The following is a 7,500-nucleotide window of genomic DNA, read 5'->3' as shown; positions in this document are numbered from 1 at the left end:
ACGTCCTGCGTGTGCTGACGGACGTCCTGCGTGTGCTGACGGACGTCCTGTGTGCACTGACGGACACACGGACACACACGGACAGCCACGGACGTCCTGCGTGTGCTGACGGACGTCCTGTGTGTGCTGACGGACGTCCTGTGTGCACTGACGGACACACGGACACACACGGACAGCCACGGGAAGGGCCAGCGTGTGCTGACGGACGTCCTGCGTGTGCTGACGGACGTCCTGCGTGTGCTGACGGACGCCCTGTGTGCACTGACGGACACACGGACACACACGGACAGCCACGGACGTCCTGCGTGTGCTGACGGACGTCCTGTGTGCACTGACGGACACACGGACACACACGGACGTGGGCCAAAATCACCCACGGACAGCCAAAATCACCCGAGAAGCCAAAAATGCAAAAATTAATATTTTTGAAGAAAGTTTTCTGAAAGGAAACATCAAAAATATGTCAACAAAGAGTTTAGGATGTCAAGTGTTGATCAAAAGTTGCTGTAGACATCCGTATAGACCACGAAACTCCGACCTTTGTAGCATGCAAAAGACATGGTTAGAAGCAAAAGAAATTTATGAAAATTTACCAGAAAATAGCTTTAACCATCCTTATGAAGCATGCAAAAAATCAGATTCAAATTCGAAGTATTTTTTTTTTTACATTAAAAATACTCCCCGGAACACAATCAATGTCTGTTGGTGACAGACTGAAAAAAAGCGTTTTGTATATATAAGGGGTAGGCACTCTCTTGAGCCTCCTACCCCCCAGTACCCGAACGGTTCGGGTACGTAGTGTTGGACTGTTCGGTCCAACACTATCGAGGGCTGGGTTGAGGTCGATGGCCGGATTGTCCCCGGTCAATTTTCCGGGAACTTTTCCGGCGAATTTTCCGGTGGACCGTTTTGCCCCTGACTTCAAATTTTCGCGCTTGCATGGTCTTGGCCTGGTTTCATCCGTCTTCCAGTTGCTTTTTTGATTACATCTCAAGAGTGGTTGGAAAGATTGATGTTAGCGGGGCAATGAACATTCGGCGTATGAGTGGTGATTGGATAGCTAGTGTTTGTAGGCTCTGTGCTCGCGCACCCAACTACAGACCAACTATCCTCCTCAGTTTCTGTCATGTCCCTGATTCTAGATAGAGCCTTCGGGCACAGCCATGGTACGGGGAGACGTGCTAGTCAGGTCGTAAGACCTAAAGACAAGCGTATCATGGCTGGAATGGATGGTTAAGTGCATCAGTATGCTGAGACTTGACCAGAATCGGATGGAGACAAGGAAATAAGAGCTGGATGAGTTCTAAGGCAGCTGGACGATGATGGGAAGCAGCTCAGTCAGCTAGGACAAGCTTAGTGTAGCTCACACTAGCTTGGGTCAGCTCCAGTAGCTGGATCACTAGCTCCCTCAGCTGGGGAAGCTGGCACTCAGCTCAACTCAGCTGGGTGGAGTGTTATGGTCCGGGCCAGTGTTGCCGGTCCATGGGCGGTCAAGGGTCCGGCTGGGTGGTGGCTGAACCACTAAGGGCCTATGGGTCTTTATTGGGTCCGTGGGTCTTGGTGGATGTACTTGGGATGCAGATTGAGGCATTGGGCCTATTTCCAGACAGCCCACACGCCAAAGGGAGCAGTTGGACGGTTGATGGGCGAAAAGGTGGGAATTGGGCAGTTTGTGTCTTTTCCCTTCCAACCGGTTGCAACTGTCCGCCCAGGCAGTTATTGGCCGACCTTTCTCTATAAATACAGACACTTGGGTGTCGAAAATGGCATCAAATTCCTTAGGGAAAACTCTGCCAAAATCGTGACAGAAAGAAAGAGAGAAAGAGAGAAGAAGGCCGGCCAAACCGAGACTGTGGGTGGTGGTGATCGGACTCCGACCAGAAGTTGGTCTGTGGAAGAGGAGAGCATTTGGTGATGGCAACCAGAGGCAAGGAGAAGGATCTGGAGAAGGGCTTGAGCACTCCTGAGCGCACGCCCAAGGTGAGTGGGATGGACCGAACCATCCTACCATGGCCGCGGTGGAATTCCGTGTAGGCTGTGGTCGGATTGGTTGGACCAGACCCATCTCTTCCTTTTCCCTTACTATTCTACTTCATCTCTTCTATGTTCTGAATGTGTTGGATGATTCAGACACGTTCTGACTGAGCCATGGTCTTGGTCGGTACCCAGAAACCCTCCATGGCCTTGGTTGGGCTGGTGTGTTGAGATCTCATAGTTCCTGAAGGGATTATTGGGATCCGACCATGGATTGTTCTTAGTGATGATTTATCATGAATTATCATGGTTTCTAATTGGATTTATCAGTCCGATTTGATGGTGGTCAGTTATGGCCGGTTTAGTGGAATTTGGCCGAGTTCTAGGTGAAGGAGGCCGGTTCTGTCTAATCTGATTGTGGATTCTTCTTAGTTGGGAATTATCAGTAATTGTCATGAATTTTATTTAGTTTTTGGAGATGTATTAAAAATGGCCAGAAATGGGATTTAGCCTTGGTCGTTTGTGGTTCAGTGTGATTGATGGGTTAGATCACATTGGATCAGTCTGGCCGTGTGTTAAATGGTTGTTTGGGATGTCTTAGTTGATGTCCTGAGTATGGCCGAGTGCTTTGTTGACTGATCGGTTAGCTTAGAGAACTTAGTTTAAGGGAACCAAACCATGCAATGTTAGATGAGCTTACTAGGGTATCGGTTTGTTATGTACTTATGTTGTTGTGTTGTGTGTGTGTTGTGGTTTCAGGATCGGACCAGGACCGTGGCAAGGCCAAGGAACCGTGAGGACTTAGCTGTGGATGGATGTGTGGGTTATGGGATAGTATTGTATTATGACTTATGACTTAGCCTATTGTGCAACTGACTGATTGTATGGATCACATGTTTATATTTATACAATGAATGTTTTCTCTTGTCTATCTGGTCGTGCATTGATTGAATGAACCTCAAGATTTCGAAAATGACTTAGTGAATATGGAACTTTAAAACTGATGGAACTTAGAAACATGGTTTAGGTAAGGCACGGACCTAGTGGGACCTAAGGGTCAGGTTCGGGTCTTACAAGTTGGTATCAGAGCGGAGTTGATTCTAGGATTTGTTTGGGTTTGGGTTAGTCACCACACATCCGGCTGGTTCTCATGGTAAGGTCTGGTCGTTTTGCTTAGCCTTAGGGATTGTTGTGATTTATTTTGTTATATCATGTGAGCTGACATGATTGTTTACATGTGTTGAATCCCAAGGGTGGAAAAAGCAAGTCCAGATCTCGGAAGGGTAAGGATGGAGCTGGGGCATCCGGTCCAGTGGGTGCAGATGATGTGAATCTGGCCGCAACATTGCCAATCCAAGCGGATGGGGTTAATGTTGGGACTGGATTGCCTTCGGTTCAGCTCAACCCTACTGAGGTTCGTGTGGATGGAGCTGAGTTCCAGCTGGAACATGAGCCAGAACGAGCTGATGGAGCTAATGGAGCTGATGGGAATGGACGGCAGCAACAGGATGGGCTGGAAGGTGAAGGCGAATCTTCACAGACTGGCCGTCTTGGTGACCGTAATGGGGCTGCGGACGGCAGGGCAGCTGGTCCGGTGAACCAGGCTGCGGAACCATCCATGCATGAGGTTCTGGAGGTCATGAGAGCTATGAGTACTCAAATGTTGGCTTTGACTCAGGCGTTTACACCTTTGGGTCAGGACATACCGACTCATACTGCTATTCCTATAAGGAACCAGCAGGCTGGCCGAGCAGCAGCAGCTCCGGTAGCTGGTGGAGCAGCTCCGGTTCATGGGGAACAGGAAGCTGAGGTGATTGAGATTGACCCCCCAGCTAGGGCGACCAGGAAGGTGGATTACTTGAAGGTGCTGGAGCACATCACTCGTATGGGCACTAAACACTTTGCTGGAAGTGTTGACCCTCTTGAGGCGGATGAGTGGAGGAGCAGGTTGGCTCGTAACTTCAGCTCAAGCCGCTGCCCAGAGGACTACCAGAAGGACATTGCGGTTCACTTCTTGGAGGGAGATGCCCACAACTGGTGGTTGGCTCTTGACAAGCGCACCAATGGTACCATAGAGCGCTTTGAGGACTTTGAGGTTGAGTTCAACCACAAGTACTTCCCAGCTGAGGCATGGGACCGTTTGGAAGCTAAGTTCCTGGACTTGGTTCAGGGACGCAGGACGGTACGTGAGTACGAAGAAGAGTTCAACCGACTCAGGCGCTATGTGGGTAAGGAGTTGGAGGACGAGGCAGTTCAGGTTCGCCGGTTCATCAGAGGCCTTAGGGCTGAACTCCGGACCTATTGCTCAGTCCGTACCTTCTCCACTGTGTCTGAGCTGGTTGAGAGGATGGCCTTGCTTGAGGTCAACCTTGCGGATGAGCATAAGCAGAAGGTCAAAAGTGTGGTGGTGGCTTCAAGCCAGAGTGGTGACCGGAAGAGGAAAAGGGACCAGGCTGAAGAGGGTAAAACCTCAAGTGGTAGGCCTGTGTGTCCCAAGTGTGGCCGACACCATGGAGGTGAATGTTGGAGAGCAATGGGAGCTTGTCTTCGATGTGGTAAGATGGATCACTCAGCTCGGGACTGTCCTAGACAGGAGCAAGGAGCTGGTGGTGATACCAGGACTTGCCACTACTGTGGAAAGAAGGGACATCTCCGTAAGGATTGTCCCAAGTTAGCAGCCGGGTCGAGCAAGGGCCGTGGTGAGGGCAACAAGCCAGACCAGAACCGCGGTCAGACCTCTGCACCCCGCGTCTATGAGCTGTCCAAGGATGAGGACAAGGCTGGACCATTCCTCGCGATCACTGGTAATGTGTCTGATCTTATTCTTTCCAATTCAGTAGAATTGCATGGTATGGAACCTAGGACGGTTAGATACTTAGTTTGGGTCATGTGTAGGGACCCTAAGTATTGGTGGTGTGGAAACACATGTACTTTTCGATACTGGAGCTACACATAGTTTTGTGAGTCCAGGGATGCTCGGAAAGGGGTTGTTCCAGTTGGGAACGGGGGATTGTCCTGGGGTAGTGAATGCGGCCGGTGGGCAAGTGATGCATTCGCTAGGGGTGATTCAGGACGTCCCAGTAATGATCCAGGACAGGGTCATGCCTGTGGATCTTGTGGTAGTCCACCTAAAGAATCACGAGGTGATCTTGGGTATGGACTGGCTTGGAAAGTATCGGGCCACTCTTGACTGTCACCGGGGGCGTGTGCTTTTTGAGAGTGGGTGTGGGGCTCCGATCAGGTTCCAAGGTATACGTCCGATCTCTGGATGCTTGGTGGTGTCAGCTATCCATGTTGAGAGGATGCTGAGGAAGGGTTGTGAGGCTTATCTGGCCACAATCGCCACTAAGGAGGTCGTAGGGGGTGGTGACCCGGAGGGAATACCGCTGGTTGGTGAGTTCCAGGATGTGTTTAGGGCGCTACAGGGCATTCCCCCTGATAGGTTGGATCCATTCATAATAGAACTCGAACCAGGGACGGCCCCATTATCCAAAAGTCCCTACAGAATGGCTCCTGCCGAGATGGCCGAGCTTAAGAAGCAACTTGAAGAGTTGCTGGATAAGGGTTTCATACGGCCTAGTGTGTCACCCTGGGGAGCACCAGTCCTCTTTGTGAAGAAGAAGGATGGTAGCTTCAGATTGTGTATTGACTATCGAGGGTTAAACCGGGTGACTGTGAAGAACAAGTACCCATTGCCTCGGATAGATGAGTTGTTGGATCAGCTCAAGGGTGCAAAATGGTTTTCTAAAATCGATTTGGCTTCAGGGTATCATCAGATTCCCATTGAACCAAATGATGTAAGGAAGACAGCCTTCCGAACCAGGTATGGCCACTATGAGTTTGTGGTCATGCCATTTGGATTAACCAATGCACCAGCAGCTTTCATGAAGATGATGAACAGCATATTCAGGGATTTCCTGGATGAGTTTGTAATCATCTTCATTGATGATATCTTGGTCTACTCCAAGACCAAAGAGGATCATGAGAGACATCTAAGAGCAGTGTTGGGACGATTGAGGGAACAACAGCTCTATGCCAAATTGAGCAAGTGCAGTTTTTGGCAAAGAAGTGTTGGGTTCCTGGGTCACATTGTATCCGACCAAGGTGTCTCCGTGGACCCGGAAAAGATTAAGGCCATACAAGAATGGCCTAGACCTAAGAGTGCAACTGAAGTCAGGAGCTTTCTAGGTCTGGCCGGTTATTACAGGAAGTTTGTCAAGGGGTTTGCCAGCTTGGCTCAACCTATGACACAACTGACTGGGAAAGACGTGAGGTTTGTATGGTCTGAGAAATGTGAGGAATGTTTCTCTGCACTTAAGCACATGTTGACAAGTGCACCGGTATTGGTGTTGCCAGAGGCAGACCAACCATATGTGGTTTACACAGACGCCTCCATAACCGGATTAGGATGTGTATTAACCCAACATGGGAAGGTCATCGCTTATGCCTCTAGGCAGTTGAGGAAGCATGAGGGGAACTATCCAACCCACGACCTTGAGATGGCCGCAGTGGTGTTCGCCCTCAAGATATGGCGATCATACTTGTATGGTGCCAAGGTTCAGATTTTGACCGACCACAAGAGTCTCAAGTATATATTCACTCAACCTGAGTTGAATTTGAGGCAAAGGAGATGGATGGAGTTCGTGGCCGATTATGATCTGGATATTGCTTACCATCCAGGTAAAGCAAACCTAGTGGCCGATGCCTTAAGCCGTAGGAGAGCTGAGGTATCAGCCGAGAGGGAAGCAGAGGTGCTGGAAGGGATGGTTAGGACATTGCATTTAAACACTGGCCAGCGAGGACGAGCCGTTGGGTTTAGAAGCAGTGAACCAGGCTGATCTCCTTACCAGGATCAGGCAAGCACAAAGCTTGGATGAGAACCTCCAGAAGGTTGCTCTGAATGATAAAACCGAGTACCAGGTTGCGAGTGATGGTACGATTTTGGTCCATGGGAGGATCAGTGTTCCGAATGTAAGGGAACTAAAGGAAGAGATTATGAGTCAGTCTCATAAGTCTAAGTTCTCTGTGCACCCGGGACTGAACAAGATGTACAAGGATATCAAGAGGTACTATCATTGGATCCGTATGAAGACGGATGTGGCCGAGTGGGTGGCTAAGTGTCCTACTTGCCAACTCGTCAAGGCTGAGCACCAAGTACCCAGTGGATTACTCCAGAATCTACCTATTCCAGAATGGAAGTGGGATCACATCACCATGGACTTTGTGTCAGGTTTTCCCATGACCAGGAATAGAAAGGATTCGGTTTGGGTAGTGGTGGATCGTCTGACCAAGTCAGCTCTGTTCATACCAATCAAGAAGACTGATGGTGTGGAGCCCTTGGTACAGATTTACATGGATCAGGTGGTACGCCTGCATGGTGTACCAGCCAGTATTGTGTCGGATAGGGACCCTCGGTTCACTTCTTATTTCTGGAAGGCTTTCCAAAAGGCCTTGGGAACAAGAGTGCACATGAGCACAGCCTATCACCCCCAAACGGATGGTCAGTCTGAAAGAACCATCCAGACG

This window comes from Brassica napus, unplaced genomic scaffold, assembly GCF_020379485.1.
Source record: "Brassica napus cultivar Da-Ae unplaced genomic scaffold, Da-Ae ScsIHWf_481;HRSCAF=734, whole genome shotgun sequence".
NCBI classification, from domain to species: Eukaryota; Viridiplantae; Streptophyta; class Magnoliopsida; order Brassicales; family Brassicaceae; genus Brassica; species Brassica napus.
Note: the sequence above shows the minus strand (reverse complement) of the source record.